Raw genomic sequence first — 23,793 nt, forward strand, 5'->3', positions numbered from 1 at the left:
TCCATTTTCTGAGTTGTGCTTCATGGTGATAATTCTTGTAGTCTTGGGTTAGCTTGTCTTACAAATTATGATTTCTCCCCTCCCTGCTCCTCCCAACCATTCTTTTCATTATTGTCCTAAAAATCAGTCTTAAAACTTCATTTTCTTGGAAGGTTTTTTCCAACATTTGGAACATAAAGGGTGTGTTTTTTTTGTTTTTGTTTTTGTTTTTTTGGTATATTTGAAGAATGTGGCCTGATGGTTTGACTAAGCCAGGAGGAGTTCTGGGTTCTATCACAGCTTTGCCACTGACTTGCAGTATGACATCAGGCCGGTTAATATTGGAAGGTGTCCTGTACAGGACACCCTTACAGACTATTGATGTCTGGAAACATGTGGACAGGATTGCCCTGGTAGGAAGAGCTGGCTCCTAGCTCTGGGAACAGCCTCCCATGACTCGTCCTAGTCATATTATTTATATTAAGAGAGCACATAGATCAAAATGAGATTGGAGTCCCGTTGTGCTAGGCACTGAACAAAGGCATAGGGAAAGAGTCCGTGTCCATCTCAACAGGCGAGGGTGGGGGAAAGGAATATTAACATCCCATTTTACATATGAGGAACCGAGGCACAGAGAAACTAGGGTCACCCTGAATCTGTGCAGAGCCAGGCACTGGACCCAGGCCTCCAACCGATGCCTTAACCACAAGGCCACCTTGCGGTCTGACTGCAGCTTCCTGTCTCTGTGCTGCACTGCTCGGCTTGGTCTGTGCTCTGCTATAAACCCCTTCCCCCATCCCTGTTCTCCTCTGGCCCCACAGTCCCAGCTGGACTAGCCCAGAGGACAGGCAGCATTCCAGAAACAGGGCACCAAATGCGCCAAATGAGAGAGCGGGAGAAGGTCATCTTCCACAGCATGGGGCCACCACCCCTCACCCCAAAAGGATTTAAGGGAAGGGAGAGGATTTTGCTGGCTACTTTCAGAAGGTGCATCTCTCCCTAGCTTTAGGAGCCATTTCAAGCTTGTCCTGCTTTCTGTTAGATCCCAGTGCCTTGAAAGGCCCACAAGCTGAAACTGGAACGCTGCTAAGCATCAGCCATGCCCAGTGAAGCCAAGGAGAGTTTCTGGTGTTCAGCCGCTTTCAGGAATTGGCTCTGCTTATTTATTTGGGAGGTGACCAGTGGCACTTAATGTGGGTCAAGCCTGGCAAACAGGTCTCCATGGCAACCCTTAATGAATGCCATTGGCTCAGTGGTTCCATCCCTGCATCTCATTAAATTTCAATCACTTTCATGGGGCTCGGACTTGTAATTAATATCAAACACATGGTATCCAGCAGGATAAAGTTTAACAACGGGCAGTGTGTAAAGAGCAGGAGAGTGATGGGGAGGGGAGGGGGTTGGGATCAGTCCTCAAGCATCACAGGAACAAACAGCCCATGAAAACCAGAGGAGGCAGGAGCCTGGCTGGCTGGCTGCTGCTCAGCCCCTAGCAGAGGCAGACATGGACTTCACAGGCTAGAACAGAATTTCTTTTTTCCTGAACGTCCTCTTTCTGCTCAGGGGAGGTTTCCCAAAGCCTGGGAGGTGGGAAGCTTTCTGTGAACTGGGTCTGACATTGTTCTTAGGGATGATTCTTCTCAGCTGCCCTCTGGGTGGCAGCCATCTTGCTGAAAGTGCATAGTTTGGGGAACTGTCAATGTATAGGGGGCAGAGCTGTGCTATATATAGGGGGGTCACTACCCTACAGGCCATCTTTAAAGTGACCAAATGAATCAATATAGGGTCAGCACCAGGCAGGATCAGACCCTATATTGATCTTATTTTGATTCATTTGGTCGCTTTAAAGATCGATTCTACAGGTCTCTAATATTCTTCCCAGATTCCACAGTGTGGCAAACTCTTATTTCTCATGTAGCAGTCCTGCCTAAAAGCTGCCAAAGTCACTACCAGAAACCTGCCTGGAGATTCTGAGGAGTCTCGTGTTATAACTAGGGCTGGGTAAAATCCAAGCCTATTCCAAAACCAGACATTCAGAGCTCAGGTTGACAGGAACTATGGCAAATGCATGGGGATCATATAACACAAACACACCATCCAGCTGGGTTGCTGGCCCCAAAGAGTCCTGGTCTCAAGATGCAGGGATGGGGAGACTTGACCCAGAGCACAGGGGAGAAATGTGGAGGTTTTGATTTTTTTTTTCTTCCCCCCCCCCCCCCCCCACCCTTTGGCAAGTTTTGTGGTTAACACCCAAACCTGGGCTTGCCTGCCTCTAATGAAGACCTCACCTTGTTCACTTCAGTTGCAGGCTGTCAGCCAGCTTCCTCCTGGTCTAAAAATGTATTGCACCTTATCTCCTATTGCACCTTATCTCCCACAGAACACTGTTATCAGCCACAAAACTATATGGTCGGGGGAGGGGAACTTCTGCTAATTACTAATACGCAAAATGAGTAGTGAGATGAAGGAATAATGCGCTATAGGATACAATCCTTGGGTTTTAAAAACAAATTATTTCATCTTCAGTGGCATTGCAACCATTCCCTGGGGAATAATATACAATCCCCACAAGGATATGAGAGTATAATTTAGTGGCAGCTCCAGCGAAGTTATATTCAGTTTAATGAACGTTGTTGGGAAGCTAAGATTGAATTATTGCCTGAGTGCTCTGTCAGGTTGCCTCATGTTGTTATGCAGGATATAAAGAAAATTATTATTGACAATACTAAGGAGATTCATTTTGTCTGAGTGAAGGAAGTAAAGGCGGTGTATTGAATATGTGACGTAGCAGGAGAAGGTTAATCATGACTGTAATGCGGTATGGGGAGATCAATCATGCGTGGATCACAGGGATGGATATTTAATGCATATGACATCGCAGGGGAAGTTTTACTGACTAGGATGCACGGAGGGGACAGAGTCTGAGGTAATAACAATGACTTATGTATGAATAGTAAATAACAGTGGTTCTCTTGCATTCCTGGCTCTGTGCGCTCACTAGAATGTGCAGCAGCCGCAGGTGGAGAAAGGGATTTCCTGAAGAGCAGCATTAACTCAAATTCAAGGTGCTTTCAAGCAATCAGATGCCTGCAAGCAGACCACAGGTCTCACAAAGTGTCTGAAAATGTTATTCAGCCATATTTACTCAATTGCTACTTGTACCATGTTGCCACTAGGTGGCAGCATAGCAAGGCATCAAGTAAAAGTGCTTACTTAGCATTTCTGTGGCAGCCTTTTGTCTGAGGATCTCAATGCACTTTCCAAAATGTTAATGAATTAAGCCTCTCAACACCCCCTTGTCAGGCAGGGAAGTATTATGCCCATTTAACTGATAGAGAAACACAGATTAAGTGACTTGCTCAAGGTCACACAGGAAGGTTGTGGCAGAGATGGAAACTAAACCCAGATTACCTGGGTTCCAATGCTGTCTTACTCGCCAGGCTAACCTTGACCCCTTCATTAGAGACGTAAAGTGCAGCACTTTTGATCAAACTGGTGACCTTTACTGACTTGCTTGTCCAAGTACCTTATATGTATGATCTGTGGGCTTACAGGATGGATTGTCTTTTGAAATTCTCTGAACTTACTCTACCATCTGTTTAATCTCTGAGTGTCCCCTCTTGTGTTGATAGTTGTGCCCAGATCTTGAGTACAAGTTAAATCTCACTTCAAATGAAAAGACTTGTGCACCGGGAACATGATTATCATTTTCCCATGTGATTTTTACACCAGTGTCTCCGAACTCTGCACTTGAAGTTATACACAGCATAGAGCCTGTTCAGTGATTCATTCTCTCTCTCTCTCTCTCTAGTAATGTGAGAATGGTAACCAGACTGTGTGTCCTGTCTTCTAATCTGTCCTGCTTCGTTTCTGTCCAGGTTCCTTTTTCTCTTGTATTTTTCCATCCCCTGCATTTTATTCTTCTTTGCCCACCCTATCTCTCACCCATGGCAGGATACAAGTAGAGACGGGTGACCGTCAAAGATTCAAATGCTTGATTTTAAATTAGCACAAGAACCCAGGTTCAGGTACATAACCAGCACCCTTGGGTCTGCAAGAGTGTGCAGAAAGTACCATTAAGCCTAACTTGCTTTCTCATCCAGTCTTGACCTGAACCAGGAAATATAGATGGGCACAAAAATGAAGAATAAGTGGGAAGGGAAGAATTGTCTAGACTCTGTTGAAACTCCAAAAAGTTTTAATTTCAATTTTGGGCAAAGATGTTTTCTTATAATCAGACATCTATCTTACCTTGCCCATCATTAGACATGAGGCTCTTGATATAGATGGGTTTAAGCTACTAATCTGACCAGGACCTGAATTTGGAACATCCTAAAGATTGCGGTGTGTGAATCGGTTTTGGCTTGGTTCATTTATAAAGGCCAGGGCCATCTGCAAAATTTTAACTCAGATTTTCAACATATCCAAAGTGCAGGCATATTTAGATCTGGAGTTTTGGTAGCTTTTAGAGGGGAAAGGAATGTATTGGATCCTACTGCAAAAATAATACAAGCAAAACGGCTGGTGGTCTTGTTTCAGCAAATTCCATGAACTTGGCAGAATGAAAGAGAGCTGTCCAAAAATCCATTTCACATTTATTCTTGCCATCTACCAACAACTTCAAAAGAAGATTAAATTCAGTCTCCTTGGACGTGTCCACCACATTTCACTTTCATATTTTCTCAGGGAAAAAAAACATCCTCCAACAAAATATGGAGATTCAGTTTCATTTTCTCAACCTGTCACTCAAAGCATTTGATCTGCCAGTTCAAAGTGGAGCCAGTTGCAGTCAGCATATTTCCATTAAAGATGGGAGTGTCAGTAAAGTATGGTTCAGAGCCACCTAGAGCTTCTTCAGTGTGAGTAATAAAAAAAAATATGAAATTTTGTAACTTAATTGGGTCATATTCTGTGCAGTGAGGAGGGAAGGAGAGAGGAAGGGGGAGGAGGACAGACAGACTTGAGCATTTTTTTTTTTTTTAAACTAAAGTTTAAAACATTTCTCCAAACTTCTGAGTTTTCATTTCCCAAATTTGAATGGGATACTCTGGTGCAGTCTACTTCAAGATCTGCCGAAGCCTTTTGTGAAACTTTCTAGAAGGAGCCAGTCGTGCTTATATAATTGACATCTCGCTTTCCTCTGTTATTTCCTCGGTCTCTTCATTCCCAAAGACAAGAGATGGGCTCTAGATACTAAGTTTGGCTCTGCATCCAGAACTGAATGCATCTGTTCCTGTGCTGGAATTGGAATCTCTACCAATGTGATATATGCCATCATGTGCCAGCAATGCCCCTCAGCCATGTACATTGCTCAAACTGGACAGTCTCTACGTAAAAGAATAAATGGACACAAATCAGACGTCAAGAATTATAACATTTCAGTCTCTCTGGTCACTCGATCACAGACCTAAGAGTGGCTATTCTTCAAGAAAAAAGCTTCAAAAACAGACTCCAACGAGAGACTGCTGAATTGGAATTAATTTGCAAACTGGATACAATTAACTTGGGCTTGAATAGAGACTGGGAGTGGATGGGTCGTTACACAAAGTAAAACTATTTCCCCATGTTATTTCCCCTCCCCCCCCATTCCTCAGAGGTTCTTGTCAACTGCTGGAAATGGCCCACCTTGATTATCACTACAAAAGGTTTTCTCCCCCACCCCTGCTGGTAATAGCTCATCTTAAGTGATCACTCTCCTTAGTGTGTATGATAATACCCATTATTTCATGTTCTCTGTGTGTATAAATCATCTCCCCACTGTATTTTCCACTGAATGCATCCGATGAAGTGAGCTGTAGCTCACAAAAGCTTATGCTCAAATAAATTTGTTAGTCTCTAAGGTGTCACAAGTCCTCCTTTTCTCTTTGCGAATACAGACTAACATGGCTGCTACTCTGAAACCTGTGCTGGAATTGCAATCCTCTCTCTGTGGTAACCCAGTCGGTTGTCCTGGAGATGGTCATTTTCATCACCAAATGGAAAATTACAGTAGGATGATAAGGGCAGCAAGAGGGAAAACAGTGGGGGAATCTGCTCAACGTCTTAGGGTATGTCTATGGTACAGATGCTACAATAGCACAGCTGCAGAGGTGCAGCTGTGCTGCAGTAGTGCCACCATGCAGACACTTGTTACAGTGACAGAAGTGGTTTTTTCATTCCCATAGTAAAACCACTTCTCCAAGAGGCAATAGTGAGGTGTCTGGGCTGGCTTAGTTGGGCTTAACTATGTCTCTCAGTGGTGTGAATTTTTCACACTCCTGAGCAACGTAGCTAGGTCAATCTAAGTTTCAGGTGTAGATCAGACCTTAAATGTCTATACACAATGCAAGGAGTATGGGGAATAAGCAGGAAGAACTGGAAATATTAGTTAATAAGTAAATTATGACTTAATTGGCGTCACAGTATAAATCTCATGACTAGAATATTGGTAGAGAGAGGTATAGCTTGTTCAGGAAGGAGAGGCAGGAGAAGAAGGGAGGAGAGGTTGCTTTATACGTTGAGTATATACACGCCCACTGTGATTCAGAAGGAGGTGAGAGACAGAGCAGTTGAAAGTCTCAGGGTGTAGATAAAAGGGCTAAACAGAGATGATGTTGTTGTTGGGGTCTACTATATATCACCAAATTAGGACAAAGAAGTAGATGAGGCTTTCTAGAACAAATAACAGAGGTATCTAAAACACAAGATCTGGTGGTAATGGGGGACCACTACCCAGACATCTTTTGGAAAGGTAATATGGCAAAACACAATGTCCAACAAGTTCGTACAATGTATTGGGGACAACTTTTTGTTTCAGAAAGTGGAGGAAGTGACCATGGGGACAACCATTTTAGACTTGATTCTGACTAACATGCAGGACAAGTTTGTGAATCTGAAGGTGAGAGGCAATTTGGGTGACAGTGGTGATGAAATGATAGATTTAATGATTCTAAGGAAAGGAAGAAATGAGAGCAGCAGAATAAGGACAATGGACTTCAAAAAAGCAGACTTTAACACACTTTAAGGTCCCATGGGAAGAAAATACAAAGGATAAAGGAGTTCAGGAGAGCTGGCAGTTTCTCAAGGAGACTATATTAAAGGTGCAACAGCAAACTATCCTGATATGAAGGAAAGATAGGGAAAAATAGTAAAAGCCAATATGGTTCCATCAGGAGCTCTTTAGTGACCTGAAAATCAAAAACAAATTCCACAAAAAGTGGAAACCTGGACCAATTGCTAAGGAGGACTGCAGAAAAATAGCAAAGCATGTAGAGACAAAATCAGAAACTAAAGGCACAAAATGAGTTACATCTAGCAAGCGATGTAAAGGGTAATAAGAAAAGGTTCTAGAAATACATTAGGTTTAAGAGAAAAATGAAGTGGAGGCTGTCTATTTAATGGGGAAGGAGAACTATAATAGACAGGATCAAGAAGGCTGAGGTGTTTAATGCCTACTTTGCATCAGTCTTCACTAAAAAGGTAAATTGTGACCAAATACTTAACACAAATAATATGAACAAAAAAGGAAAAGGAACGCAAGCCAAAGCAAGGAAAGAACAGGTTAGAAATATTTAAATAAATTAGATGTATTCAGATTGCACCCTAGGGTACTTAAGTAACTACCTGAAACAGTCTTGGAAAAATTAGCGGTTATCTTTGACAAGTCATGGGGGACGTCCCAGAGGGCTGGAGACAGACAGAGTACAAGTCTTTAAAAGGGGGATCAAAGAGGACCCCGGGGAATTAGAGACCAGTAAGCCTAACTTCGTTACCTGGAAAGATACTTGAACAAATGATTAAACAATCAATTTGTAAGCACCTACATGATTATTGGGTTATCCAAAGTAGCCAACAAGGATTAGTCAAGGACAAATAACACCTAACCAACCCAATAGCCTTCTTGGACGGGGTTACTAGGGAAGCAGATGTGATATCTCTTGATTTTACTAAGGCTTTCAATACAGTCGCACATGACATTCTCATAAGCAATCTAGGGAAATTACTGTAAGGGAGGTACAAAACTGGTTGGAAAGACTGTAAAAGTACTTATCAATGGTTCGCTATCAAACTGGGGGGGAATGTATCTGTTGGTCTTGCTGGGGTCTGTCCTTGGTTTGCTACTAGTTAATATTTTCATTAATGAAGCGGAGAGTATGCTTTAAAATTTGCAGATGCCAAACTGGGAGGAATTGCAAGCACTTTTGGAGGATAAGGTTATAATTAAAAATGACCTTGACAAATTGGAGAAATCAACATTTTTAAATTCAATAAAGACAAGTGCCAAGTACTATACTTGGGAAAGATAAATCAAATATACTGCTGAAAAGGATCTGAGTCTTATACTGGATCACAAATTACACGAGTCAACAATGTGATGCAGTTGCAAAAAAGGCTAATATCATTCTGGAGTGTATTACTAGGAGAGTTGTGTGTAAGATACGGGAGGTAATTGTTCCGTTCTGCTTGTCATTGTTGAGGCCTCAGCTAGAATACTCTGTTCAGGTCTGGGTGCCATACTCTAAGAAAGATGTGGACAGAGGAAAGCAACAAAAATAATAAAAGCTTTAGAAAACCTGACCTATGAGGAAAGGTTTAAAAAACTGGGAATGTTTCGTTTTGAGAAAAGAAGACTGAGGGGGGAGCTTATTATAGCCCTTAACATATTTGAAGACTGCTGTTGTTTAAAAGAGCAGTGATCAATTGTTCTCCAAGTCCATTGGAGGTAGGACCAGATGTAATTGGCTTAATCTGCAGCAAGAGATATCTTAGTTAAGATATTAGGAAAAACTAATTATTGGGATAGTTAAGCATTGGAATAGGCTACCAAGGGAGTTTGTGAAATCCATCATTTAGAGGTTTTTAAGAACAGGTTAGACAAACATCTGTCAGGGATGATCTAGGAATACTTGGTTATGCCTCAGCACAGGGGCCTGGACTAGATGCCCTCTCAAGGTCCCTTCCAGCCCTACATTTCTATGATGCCAGGAGAGGAGTAAGCAGCAGGAAACTTTCCCTACATGATTTGAAATTCACAGATGAGAGGGAATGCCCTGTGCCACCATACTTTACTCCCAGCTTCAAAAACACAACAAAACCTGATTTGGGGTGTGTTCAGGCTAGTCTCGACATACACGGCACCACATGGGTGTGATAGAAAGTTGACAGTGGGTATGTGTCTGCTGCAATCCGAGGTGTGATTGCAGCACAGCTAGACATACCCATGCTAGCTTTACTTTTGTTAACGCAGCTAAAAATAGCAGTGTAGACATGGGAGCATGGGTTAGCTTGAGTACGGACATAGGCACAGGGAAAACATTCCAACTGGCAGTGCAAGCTCTCCCATTCTCCATTTCCCTCCCCTTCTCCAAGCTTGGGTCATGCAGCCCCATCCTGCTCCCATTGAAGTCAATGGCAAAGCTCCCATTGGAACGGGCAGGTGGTCTGGGCTGTTTTTCCTTTGTATGGGGGGGCATGTGGAAAAAGAGGTCTACAGAAGTGCTGCCCTCCAAGTGAATAGCTCCTCTTTCAATCTAAAACTGCTGCTTCACATCAGGCTCCATAAAGGAAACTTCTTTGCTTAAAGGTGGACCTCCCTAAGGGAGGCCAAATAAGTGCCAGCTAAGACAAATGAGTTGCAAATGCTCCCACCACATCCTCCTGCAAAAGGCTACTGTAGGTATTAATGTGCAAAATCAGTGGGCTCGCGGGAGCCACAGGCCATAGGAGAGAGAAACGTAATGGAAGATGCAACCTGCAAAGGCTCATTACCCTTTCACTTTGCTTCAAGTCAATGCTGAGCAGGATTTTAATTCTCTTGCGCCTGCTGAATGATGCCTGTCCTCTTCCTCTGTTGTCTCTGCAAGAAGCCAGAACGTTGGACTGTGCCCAGCAGGGAAACTGTCTGCTGGCATGAAGTGTTACAGTTAATCTGCAGGAAAAGAGTGCTGTGGGGCCAGACCCTGCAATTATATCCTGCAACCGTTGGTCATAACCCCAAATTCAGCACCTATTCCATTCCTTTGCAAGGAGGCAGCGCCCTCTTTTTTCTGGCTGCCAGCTAGCCTTGATGGAGTAGCAGGCGCTGAGGGACTCTTGTGTGGGCATGCAGAATGCCTAACAACTCGCGGATTCAGGGAGGAGAGTGCATTGGTACTGTGTGGCGGAGAGGAGATTGCTCTTCTGTGAGAGACCCTTATGTGTCTGTCTCACATATCATCATGAGGTGAGCACCTAAATCCTCTGGTCCAGATTTAAAACACAGAGGTCACGTAGGCAGCCTGTGGCAGAGCCAGGACTCAAACCCTGGTCTCATGAGTCCCAATCCAGTGCCTTAATCACAAAACTATCCTCCTTCCCTCTCTGTGGAGTGACTTGCTGAAACTTAGGACAGAGGAGGAGAAGAGTCATAAGAGCTGTGCCCAGTAAGAGAAATCAAGAGGTTCAGTTCTCCCACCACTGGACATATGCAATTCCCAGTCAAGTTACTGGCATCATGGCCCAAGGAGTTATCCAAATTCAAATAAAAAGTTACTCAACCCTCCCTAGATAGATATATGAGAGAGAGAGACGAAAATCTCTAGCAAATCGGTCTCCTTACTGAAATATAATTCTAGCTTCATGCTAAGAAAACTGGCACAGTCCTTTTTGTTATGTATTGATTTCCTGACAGTCTGCAGCAGTTCCTCAGTCAGAAAGCTGATAAGAGGCAGCAGAGATCTGGGAAATGAACTTTGGATGTATTTTCTTGGGCTTCCTCTCCTGGGAGGGAGGGGGAAAAAGCATGCCCATGGGTGAGAGGTGCCACTGGGTGAATGCACATGCCACTCACCCTTGGAGTCCCTGGTTCAAATCTGGATTAAATCATAAGTGAAACGAGTGTGGTGGTTTCAGACCAGTTTCTCCCTAGTGAATGCTTGTCCACATCATAAAAAACAGAATATAGTTTGTCGTGATTGGAAGCCTCTGCTTAGGAAAAGTCCAGGATAGGAACAGCAAGAATAAGATGCATTGGAAGAGCCTAGAACTGTAATAACGAGCTCATGACTAGCAAGGATTGAAGCGTGTTGCTAGAGCTATTTAGGAGCCCCAGAATGGAACTGCAGGTCAAACAAGGTTCATTGGCAGAGCTGGAATTGGGGATCAGGACTAGCATACTAAGTGTTGCTAAGGTTCTCTCAAAAGCAACTCCTCAGGACTGGAATAGCAGCAGGTGTTGCAGGTCCTTTTTCTGAAGAACCTTAAGACAGTTATGTACAAGCCCAGCTTCTACAGCGCAGGAGCTTCTTGCAGGTCATAGAGGAGTTGCTTTGGCAAAACTGCATGGTGTTGCAATTGTTAACATTCCAAGTGTTTGAGTTCATCCATCTACAGTAAAGGACAGACCCCTGCTTTGAGCTGCTTGCAGTACCACTGCACTCTCATTCCTGCATATTCACCCCATCTCTATGGCATGTGGAGTTGATTCACACCACCCATTGCAGCCAGGCTTCTAGCAGGAGGGGCAACAGAAAGTGCTGTCTGCTTTTCCCACCAGCGCTATGTAGCGGGTGTGCTCTGCACTTCAGCAGTTTGATAGCATCATCTTTTTTTTTTTAAGCACATTATCCACTCAGCGTGTTTGGGGTTCTGTGCATTAAATAGATTTATGTGTTTAATAATTATTAGTTTCAAAGATTTACAATGCACGGCTGCTGCTGCTGTGACTGCGCCTCCCAGGGGGATTGAGGAAGTGAAAATCCTTCATCAAGGGAAGGGAAAAATTAGAAACTTTAAATCTTCCTTCAGTGTGAAAGTGGGCCAAGGTTAGAGTAAATGTGTGTGCGCTGAATGTAACTCTGTGCTGGATGTTTGCATACAGTGAATTCGCATCATACGTGCATTTAACTGACGTGAATTCAACTATACGCACTCTGCCAAAAAGAAAAATAACAATAACTTGCGGCGGTGGAGTACTGTACAGGAGTCGACGGGAGAGCACTCGGGGATCAATTTATCGTGTCTAGACTAGACACGATAAATCAACCCCTGCTGGATCAACCGCTGCCTGCCGATCCGGTGAGCATCTTATTGCATTGAGTGTGATTCTAGTGTTTAAAGATATGTATTTTTCATACAACATGGCCCCTAAACGCAAGCCAACTACTTCATCTGGTGCTCAACCAAAGAAACAGTGATCTGCTCCAACGCTGGAAGAAAAACTGGCTCTGTTGGACTTACTGAGAGATGGTATGTCTTTCTCCAACGTGGCGCGTAAATATGGCCGCAACGAATCTAGCATCTGTGCCATCAAGATTCGAGGGAGAGATTTGTCAAACCGTCAAGTGCTCCAATAACTGCTAAGGTGAGGAGCCAGGTGCGTGATAAGACTTTAGTGAAGACTGACAAGGCATTAAACTTATGGCTGGAAGACATGAACTGTAAACGTGTGCCTATCAATGGCAACACATTGTGAGAAAAGGCTCTTTGCCTCTATGCGCTGTTCAAACCTCCCGCCGAAGAGGGACAGCCTTCTGATGAGAAGGAATTCAAAGCCAGCCAAGGTTGGCTGAACAGTTTTAGGAACCGTTTCAACCTCAAAAACGTGCAGACTACTGGTGAAGCTGCATCTGCCAATGAAGAGGCAGAAAAAGCCTACCCCGAACAATTCAAGAAAATCATAGAAGAAAAGGGCTATCTTTCGGAACAAGTTGTTAATGCTGACAAGACTGGGCTCTTCTGGAACAAAAAAATGCCCAACCGCACTTACACTTCGAAATCAGAAAGACAAGCCCCTGGGTTCAAAGCAGCTAAAGACCATGTGACTGTGTTGTTTTGTGGCAATGCGGCTGGGTTCATTTAGTAAAGCTGGGCTTGCTCTACAGGGCTACAAATCCCCATGCCCTAAAAGGCAAGAACAAAGATCTCCTGCCTGTGTTCTGGAAATCAAATAAAAAGGCTTGGGTGATAGCAGCATTATTTCTGGATTGGTTCCCCAAGTGTTTCATTCCGGAGGTCAAGCAGTACCTTGAAGAGAAAGGACTTGGCTTTAAAGTGTTGCTGATTGTAGACAATGCTCCTGGCCACCCTGCGGCACTCCTGGTTTGCGCATAACGACGTTGAAGTCGTCTTTCATTCTTCAGTCTCTCTTTTTGACTATACACAGTTTTTTCACCTTACGCGCTGACTTTAGAACCCTGACTCCACTGTATTGTATTTAAGTTGGTGTATTGGGCACATTGTACATGTGTTTGTGGGATGTGTGTCTTTAAAAGTCTGGGTATGCTGATCTCTTTATTCCTTGCTTTGAAAGGCATGTCAAGTCAGTTTAGCGGTTATGAACAGCTGTCTCTCCGCTGTCAGCATGATCATGATTTCATAGAAAGAGGAGGCTTAAATCTTTTTTTGGGCCATTCCCTTCTTGTTCATAGAACGTAGGGATGAGCCAGAACCAAAGCCTGCGTACCCCGAGCCTTTGAGGAACTTTGGCTCTGAACTTTTGGCTTGGGGCCCATATCTAAATATAAAGAGTTAACAGTGGGCAGCCATTTTGATCTCAAAGAATGAGGAGTGCTATGGGGATTTACCTGTGTGAAAGATGCAAGTGCCTATCAGTGCAGCACCCTTGGCTTTACAGCGTCTCGACAGCTGTCACTAGGCCTGTGCTCGTGCAAAAGCCAGTACAAGTGATGCTGTAAAAACTGACTTTATTCATCTTTACAATGTGTAGTGACAGCAGTGATAAACAAGGCAAAAGGGGGCACAGATGACAATATGGAGACAACCGACATGCCATTACATGAGAGTTAATAGCACATCTCTAGCTGGCATACTGCACAAAAGGGCAATCAAAAATATTCAACATATAGGATACGACATGTGAGGCTAGATTAAAAACACTCAAGTTACAAAAGGAACAGAACTGTTTAGAAAGGAGAGGGGAGATGAGGTGGAGGCATTTGGAATAGGGAATGGGCTAGTGAGGGCCTATCAGGTAGTCCTCTTTTGCTTTAAAACAACAATGGGGCGGGGGGGAGGAAACACAAAAAAAAAAAAAGGGCATTGGGGAAATAGCATAAAGCCTGCAAGCAATGCCGCTATGCGAATAAAATCCTAGAGAAACCAGGTGCCCAGTAGCCTTCAGAGGGATTCATAGAATCCTAGAACTGGAAGGGACCTTGAGAGGTCATCTAGTCCAGTCCCCTGCACTCAAAGCAGGACTAAGTATTGTCTTTTAGATCATCCCTGACCAGGTGTTTGTCCAAACTGCTCTTAAAAATCCCCAATGATGGAGATTCTACAACCTCCCTAGGCAATTTATTCCAGTGCTTAACCACTCTGACTAGTGCTGTGCATCAAAGCAGAAAGGTGTGTCAGGAAAGGGGTCTCAAGAGACCCAAAAGAATGTGGAAAATGTGTAGAATACAACCATGGATTCCTGCCACAAAACAAATCTATGAATCATAGAAATTATGGACTCCTGATAAGAGGAGGGAGTCATGTTACAGGGAGCATACCTTGAGAATGCAAAGGGAAAGTACCCTGTAAAATGAACTTACATCTATTATTGAAAGGCTAATAATGCTCAGTGAAATGGTGAGCCATTGGAGATATGCAAGTGTCATCTGGGCACCTAGCTCTGAACAGCTGCTCTCATACCTCCGCCAGCACTCAGTCATCTGTCAACTGTTTGGGACTGGGGTGGGACACTTGTCGTCCACCACCTGAACACTTCCAGCAGTCCCTGAAGAAGAGAGCTAGAAACAGCTGATCTTGCCTGTGCAGTCAAGTGTGCATTCTGTAGTCTTGCCACCAGAGATACTGACAGAGACTCCTTTGGAACAGTGTTGGCGCCTTGAACCTCTGCAGCACAGAGAAGGGGAGAGCACAGAAACTCTGCTCAAGAGTTGGCTGTGGTTGGCTGATGAGTAGCCAAAGGCAGGTATATCAGACACTTAAGGGGCTTAGCAAACTGCTGTATTCTGAGGGGTATGTTAGATTTTGTTTATGAACTTGTTTTGAGTTCTTTGGGAAAATCCTTTTTTGCTCTAGCCTTTCAGCCCTACGCTGGCATGTTTAAATTCAATCAGTGTTTCTAAGTTTTAGAGAGAGGATGCTTTTATGGCATAAGGACAGGGACTCAGGAGATTCTGTTCCCAGACCTGCCACACAACTCTGAGGTGATGGTGGGCAAGTCACTTGATTTCCCTAATGCAGTTTCTGCAAATGGGTCCTACTTTCAAATATATAAGTTAAAGCTTCTGGTGCTGCTGTCAGATACACTCTCCTAGCACTGCTGCACAATGTACTTTTTTGTACAGCACGCATACAGAACAGATCACTTTCTCTGTGGCCCCCACCTCCTCTCTTGTACCCAATAGCTACTTCCTGCCTGCTACTTGGAGGCGTGCACTGCTGGAGAGCATCTTAGGGCAATGCACATGAGCATACGCTTTTCCTATGATGTGGTGTGTCAAGTTTTAACCTCGTTAAACTCTTGGTCATCATATTGATCAGGACGCAGAATGGCCATTTAGTTTTTTGCCTGGGATCCTAAGAAGCAGGAGAAAGGGGGTTGGGGGGAAAAGATGATGAGAAAAGAGAATAGTGATTTTGTGCTTGGAGGTTTTTTTTTTTTTTTTTTTTGAGTGCTCACATTTATTACTCTGGATCTGACAGTTCAGTCTCTCCCAGCTGCTGTCAGCTGCTGCCTTAAAAGCTTTCTATGCACAGTATATGCTATTAAATGTCCCTGTTGATGTAAGCTGTATGCAGGCACTTTGGTTTGCATCACAGTCTTGTATGTTAGCGGCAGAGCTTTCTGCTTACTTTGCTATGGACTGTTTGCGTTCTTAAAATAATTTGATTTTATTCTTGGAATTAACGCTCATTGGACAATTGTGTGCCAGCCCACTTGCAGTTTAAATTGCCATAACTGTGGAGCTTGCCACCCCCACTACTAGATAGATGTGTGCATGAAGGCAGAAGAGAAAAGGAGGAGCAGAGAGATGAGGGGGAGAGAGAATGATGGATTGCTCTCCTCCTCCACAGATACGCCACAAATGATCCTGTCTAAGCATCCTTCCAGTAGCTCTCCAACCAGTGGTGGACAAACTGACTTGGGTTTCCCAAGGCCACGTTAACCCTCAAGTACTGCGTTGCTGTGTGCGTGCAGGAGACCAGACACCTCTGTGAACACGGCACCACACAGGGCAAGCAGGTTTCAATTCATCTCCTCCTCCACCATTTTTATGACTTTATCACTCATTCATGTATGACGCATCCTGGTCACAGATTTTTTTTCTTTCTGATAATTCTTGTGGAGATACAGATGGTCCCCTTTTAGGTAATCATCAGGGTGCTTGTTTTGCAAGGACAACAAGGAGTCCAGTGGCATTAACACGGCTACCCCGCTGTTTTGCAAGAGCAGCCCTAGGAAGACACTACAGGCATAGCAGCTCTAGAGAATGAGCCCATTTAAAGAAGGAAAGGAGTCATTTAGCTGGTGGTTATGAAGCTTTGAGACTTTATCTACTCCTAATATCTCCCCTTTCCAGCAAATCAATTCTAAACAATTTAACTTGCATACCAACTGTTTCTCTACAAACACTATAACATAACCAACTTTGTTAGCAATGTTCAGTTAGCCTTTCAAGGGCTCTGTGTGGTCTGTTAGATCTACGAGGCATCCCTCCATTCCTTGCACTCGCTGAATCAGGAGACTGCTCCACTTGCTGATCTGAAGGATCCTCAGTGGTTTCCTCAGTGCTTTGTCCTATAGCTGCCAGGGAAGTATCTGCCTCCTTATCCCTCTCTTCTTCAAGAAGATGTCTCCTGCTCCTAAACACATGTCCTGCAGGAGTCCCTACTTCATAAGATTGTGCAGTGACCTCATGAGTCACTACTGCCCTCTGAGCCCAGCAAGTACCATCATGAATCCACAAAGGCTCTAACACACTGGGCCCTTTGCCATAATGCACTCTAGTGTTTACACCTGTCATGTTGTTTATACACATCTAAGTCTGTAGTGCCACTAAGGTCAAATGGGCCATCTTGGTTATCACTGCAAAAGTTTTTTTTTTCTCCTGCTGATAATAGCTCATCTTAATTAATTAGCCTCTTACAGTTTGTATGGCAACTTCCACCGTGTGTGTGTGTGTGTATATATATCTATCTATCTTCTTACTTCATCGGTTGCATAGAATGGAACATAAAGTGGGCTGTAGCCCACAAAAGCTTATGCTCTAATAAATTTGTTAGTCTCTAAAGTGCCACAAGTACTCCTTTTCTTTTTTTTTTTAAGGTCACTATTAAGTTAGTGTGCTTTGTTCTCAGCTTCCTGCTAAACAATAACACTGTAGGTGACAGTCCATGATTCAGTATCGCATGCCCTATAATTCAGTATAGCAAAATATATATCTGTACCTGAGTCACTGGCTTCTTTTCAAAAGTTGTTAAACAATTTTTACATTTATTCTCTACAAAACCGTTGGATTGAGGACACGTTTAACTTCACATTCTCTAGCAATTTTTTTTAAAAATCATATCATCAAACTATGGACAGTTACCAGACCATGATAATTTCAGGGATTCCATGGTTGGAAAATATGGATTTCCATGTGCATTGTTACATGTTGGGATGTAGTATTTTTCTAATAAAACAACCTCTGGATTGAGAGAATCATAATCCAAAATCAAAACATAGTCTTTACCTGCATATGTAAATAAATCCATGCCAACTTTAGATCATACCCTTAATAGTTCACTGTTTATCAGCATAGACTCTTCTCAATTTTTTGGTATTTTTGACAGGTTTCACACGTTTTTATCAGTTTTCTCTCTCTTTGTTCATTGTGGCCAGTACAGTATCTCTGACTCTATTTACATTTCTCCATGCCCAGCTGTTCTTCATATATTCTTGTGAGCATGTCCACTTGTAACATCCTAGGCACTTCTATTCTGTTTCCTCTAAACAATATCCCATCAATGACAGTTCTGCTTTGAAATGGAAATATGGACTTGGTATGTAATGTCCTGTTTTATAGCCTTAATTACCCTCAGTAAAGTCTCATCATTAGCTGTCGCCTCAGCAAATTCATTCCACTTCCTTTCTGAGACTGGACAATTTTTTTTTATCATCAGTCTGACATGCACTCTATTTCTACTACAGTTTTATCAAATGCTCTGGACAATGCGTCTGTTACCTCCTCTACTATGTGCACTCTTTGTATCAGCCCAAGGGCGTGGCATATTTTTAAGACCAATATAGTCTTATATATATGCTTCATTCCTTCTAACTGTCACCATGTTTATCTATTTGATCTTTTACCTTCATTTCTAAGACACATGTACCTCTGGTAGGAATGAGTTCCTTATAAGCTTTCAATTTAACCTGTTTGCTCCCCATGTTCTCTATTTATTTTTTTTGCATCAGCCTTCTTAATTCTAATATCTGAAACATTTCCCTGAGCACCAATGTCCAGTTTGTACGTTCTAAGAGTTCCATTAGTTTCTCTAAAGAAATTAACCATTCATCAGTTCCTTCCCCTTGAGCTACAGCTCCCAAAGAGAACTCCTCTTCTGTGCTGCTGTCTGTGCTCTCTTCCTGGATTACTGAATCGGCATGCAGGCTTTGCTTCCTCTTCTGCAGTTGTTGATCCCAGTTTCAGCGTTTGGCCAAATGGCTGTATTTCTTACAAATGTTGCAGCACCTACCAAAAGCTGGGAATTGCTGAGGTCAGGGTTCAGGTCTGCATCTTGTGAAGTCCTTGAAGCTGGCCCTTGCAAAATCTTGTGCTTTGTTTTTGTTTTTTTTTCCCCATGGTTCTTTGGTTTTTGTTCTATACTGACTTACTGGCTGCTTACCAGGTTTTTTTTTCTCTCTTGGCCCTCCTATCCAGAGTGGCAGTGTCCTGTTTTCGTTCTATTATTTTTATTTTGTTAAGAGTGATTTCTGCAGCGTGCCACAATCTTATTGCTTTATCCAAAGCAAGTTTCATATCTTCCAATAGTTTTTCGTGCAGCTTTGGATTTCTGATTCCAACTCCAATTTGATCCCGTATAATTGAATCTGTTAACTGTCCATAGTTGAAGCTTTGGCTCATTAGCTTCAGTTCTATTAGGAATTCTTCAAAGAACTCTCCTTCCTGTTGTATTCTAAGGTGAAACTTGTACTTTCCAAATGTTTCACTCTTTTTTTAAAGTATGCATTACTCTTCAAATTTCTGCAAAATTGTGTCATAACTTGCTCTCTCTGCCTGACTTAGTTGCATGCTATTATAGATGTCAACTGCCTCAAGTCCCTGTAATGTTTAAGAAGATAGCTATTTTCTGCTAGTATTCTTTCTTACCAAACAGATGCTTGCATATATACTCTGTTTGTTTGAATGTCTTCCAGGAGTCTGTGTTATCAGAGACTTTCAACTCCTTGGGGTCTTTTAGTTGCTCCATCTGCTAGTCAGTGTTTCTCAAACTTCATTGTCCTGCGACCCCCTTTTGACAACAAAAATTACTATGCGATCCCGGGCAGGAGAGCCCAAGCCCCACCACCCTGTGGGGAGCAAAGCCAAAGTTCAAGGGCTTTAAGCCCTGGGCAGTGGGGCTCAGACTTTGGCTTCAGCCCTGGGCCCCAGCAAGTCCAAACACCAGCCCTGGTGACCCCATTAAAACAGGACCGTGACCCACTTTGGGGTCCCAACCAACAGTTTGAGAACCGCTGTGCTAGATTCCTTTGCTACCGTCGTCTTTTCCCAGTCCTCACTTCTACCTCACTCTGGTACCATGTATTGTCTTGCATATTCATAAAAAGGAAGCACAGTCTGGACTCTTAGAAGTAAGACTTTATCAGAAATTATATAACTCTGTTTTTTAGGACAAAGGAGAGCCTTGTGCACTAGCTGTGTATCTGGTGAAGCTGACTCTGGGGCTGCTTCCAACTCTTTCTCCCTAGCATGTCCTCTGCTCTTAAAGGTACAGTACCTTCTCTTAAGGGCAGTAACTTTTGAGAACAAAATGGCTTGTGGTGTTGCCAAAAGTTAGTATTATCAGAAATTGAAAGGTGCAATGTGCAGAGGGAAAAATGAGATGCAGCTTATAGCTACTACATACCAAATAGCTGATGCTGTGTAAGCCAGCTTGACTTCTAGAACAGCATCTGGAGAGGAGAAAATAGGTACTAAGCATAGACGCCGACTCCATGGGTGCTCCGGGGCTGGAGAAATGGCTGGAGCACCCATGGGGAAAAACTGGTGAATTCTCTGCAGCCACGCTCCTCTCCCCCCCCGCCCCACCTCACCTCCGCCTCCTCCCCTGAGCGCGCTGTGTCCCTGCTTCTCCTCCTCCCAGGGCTTGCTGACGCAAAACAGCTGTTTCACAGCATAACAAGCTTCAGGAGGGACGGGGGAGGAGTGGGAACACAGCGCGCTCAGGGGAAGAGGTGGGGCTGGGGTGGGGATTTGGGGAAGGGGTTGGAATAGGGGCAGGGAGGGGGTGGAGTTGGGGTGGGGACTTTGGGGAAGGGGTTGGAATGGGGGTGGGGTGGGGGTGTCAAGCACCCACTTACGCCAGCAGAAGTTGGCGCCCAAGGTGCAGAGAGTTCAGTTGAAACAATTTCAATTTATAGCACCAACTTGTACAATGACCCTAGTTGTGGCTCAGTGCTAGAAATGAGCACTGTGCTCAGAAGATCAGAGAGAGCCCTCCCAGCCCCCTTGCACTGTAACTGTCTTTGATCGCTCAACATGGAAAATGTAATACCTAAAGCAGATTAGCTTGCTATATATTGTGTGGGTTATTATTCTATTGCTCCAGATACAGAGAGAATCACATGCAGGCAGTTTACCAGAGCTGAATTCTTCGCTTGGTCCATTGTGACAGTGCTAAAAAGTAGGTTTCAGAGTAGCAGCCGTGTTAGTCTGTATTCGCAAAAAGAAAAGGAGTACTTGTGGCACCTTAGAGACTAACCAATTTATTAGAGCATAAGCTTTCGTGAGCTACGTGCATCCGATGAAGTGAGCTGTAGCTCACGAAAGCTTATGCTCTAATAAATTGGTTAGTCTCTAAGGTGCCACAAGTACTCCTTTTCTTTTTGCTAAAAAGTAGTTCATTTGAATTGGTAACAACCATAATGGATTCACACATCAGTTGGCTGCTCCATAGTGCCTGTAACCTCAGCCTAATATCATCATGGCTCACTCTGGGCACAGTGGAATGTGCCCTTTTGCTAGTGCACATAGTTCATGTTTCATTTAGAAGGAGAGCAGAGAGACCTTAGAGAACTGTGTGGAGCAAGATATAGCCCATTGTCTGTGTGTGTCACCGTATATCCATATCAGAGATGGGGCTAAGCCAAAACCTCAGATCCAGATACCTCCCAAACTTTGGGGAAGGGAGTGTGGCCCATAAAAAATGGTGTCAGGTTTGGAACTTAAAGGTACCCATATACCTAAGAATACATCAGCTATGGGCCAGCAGCAAACTCTTCATTTTATGTGCTGTCTTGCTAGAGAGTATATGTGCTAAAGATGGCTGCTGCAAGGTAGACTACTTATTCTGTGCTATATTTCACAGAATACCAGTACAAATAGTGTGGTATTCTACTCAGGCTCTGCCTAAAATCCCAGAATAGCTGGATGTTTCCACTAAAATGTTTGGCAGTGAAATTGTTAAAGTTGATGGCATTAACTGGCTGTCTAGTTAACACCCCATTTAAATGAATGGGAGGAATTGCAGAGGTGTGTGCATCTATCTGCAGACTTGGTATCTAGTTCGCACTAAGTAAGTTTTTTCTCCATAGCCATTAACGCTAGAAAGTTAATTTAAAGAAACGAAGTCTTAAATTTTGCAGAAGCAACTAGAGCTACTAGGGGGGTGGTGGCCACTAGCAGCTCAGCCCACAGAGAGAGAGAACAAGAACTATAATGGAGTTTTTTTCAGGGCACTGTGTTAATCCTCTGACAAGGCATGATTTAGTCACTCGATAGAGGATAGCATCTCCTCCAGTTATCCACAGAATGTGCCAGGTTAAAAATCCACTTAAGCACCTAATCCCCCACTAGAGAGGAAGAATTGGTTCAGAAACTGGTCAGTTACTGAAGTAAACCCTGATCCACGATCCAAACAAGGGAGTGTCAACTAACCTGCATGTACCATGCTCTTGTAAGTGCAGGATATGATACAGGCTGCCCAGATTCAAAACAAGGGTGTCACTGGCACCACAAGCCAGTGTTCTGCATCCTTTGTTGTTTGTGTATTACTATAACTCTGCTAGGCTGCAGCTGAGCTCAGGATCTCATTTTGCTAGATGCTGTGTATACCTTAACAAAAAAACAGCCTCTGTGGGAAGAGCTTATTCTATTCCTCATTCTAAAGCTGAGGAAATGAGAACCTAAGTGACATGTTCAGGTCACACAGGAAGCCTGTGGCAGAACTGGGAACTGAACGGAGACCTTCTGAGTCCCAAGGTGGTGTACTGATTTTCCTCCTGGCTCTTCTCATTGGCTGTCAATGAGCTAGAGCAGTTAACACAAGATGGGCCAATGTGAGAGCCACAGTCGGTGCATCAACAGGCTATCTCATTCTGGTCATGGACAACACAAGACCTCCCCTCCAGGCCTGGCAGGCCCTGCTGTCACTCTATAGGATAGCGTTAGGGCTGTCTATTAATTGCAGTTAACTTTGGGATCAAATCCTGATGCCATTGAAATTGGTGGCAAAACCATCAGCTTCAGGTTTTGGTCCTATAAAACTAGTTACAGTCAAGTTTTCCCAACACAGTCCTCCATATGGGAGAAGGTTGACCAGATGCCAAGAACAAAATCCCAGGACAGCGGGGGGGGGGGGTAGCCACAGGCTCACCCCTCCCACCAGGGCCAGCTCTAGATTTTTTTTTTTTTTTTTTTTTTTTGCTGCCCCAAGCAAAAACAAACAAACAAAACGCCAGAGAGCCACTGAATCAAAATATCGGGACAAATGGTGTCTTGACTGTACATCGATCGGGACGTGGGACAAACAACTAATTATCGGGACATCTGGTCAGTCTATATGGGACAGTCCTCAATTCACAGCTGCAGTACTCCCTGCTAGTCCATTCCTGTACAACAACTGCCACAAGGGCTGAATTGTTTAAAATTTGTGGTTCTCTAATTATGTGGACAGACACATTCACTAGGAGTGGGCTGAGCCCAAACTTATTTTCATTGCAAATAGGTCCAGATTCTGTTCCCAGGTCTCTAGACATGAAAAAATTAGCATATTTACAAATCCAGCATGTCTGCATAGCCCCAAGTCCCACCGATTCTTTGTTAACTTCTCTGAACTGACCTGCTATAAACCAGAAAGGGAAGAGGGAGATATCCATGGACTAGCCACAGGTTCGTATGATTTCATCTCCACACTGGTTCAGGAGCTGAACATAACTGAATTGCACCTTACAATGTGTGTATTCATATGTATGTTATATGTTTGGGCTTTGGAGATGGAAAAAGTTTGAAGAGGCTCAGGGAGGGAGGTATGCCCTACTAACACTCTCAGCACCAATCAGCAGCAAAATATCATTAATGAAACTTAGTGCCTTTCATTATGAAGCATTTAATAGACAGACACAGCAGTTCTGCTATAAATCTTATCCTGACATTATTGCATTGGGGCTGTAAACTTTCTTTTCTCTCTACTCATTATGGAAACTGCGCAATTCACATCTTCCCAGGAGTGCTCCAATTAGCCAAGACTACATCACTCTCAGCATTCCACCAGCTAGCTGTGTTTATACCACACTAGAAAAGCTCACCCTGTACCACAGGTATGCACAGAAACAGCCTGAGATGGCATCTCTTTGCACCCTTTAGAATACATTTTCTCTAA

Source organism: Dermochelys coriacea, chromosome 15 (assembly GCF_009764565.3).
Source record: "Dermochelys coriacea isolate rDerCor1 chromosome 15, rDerCor1.pri.v4, whole genome shotgun sequence".
In the NCBI taxonomy this organism is placed as follows: domain Eukaryota; kingdom Metazoa; phylum Chordata; order Testudines; family Dermochelyidae; genus Dermochelys; species Dermochelys coriacea.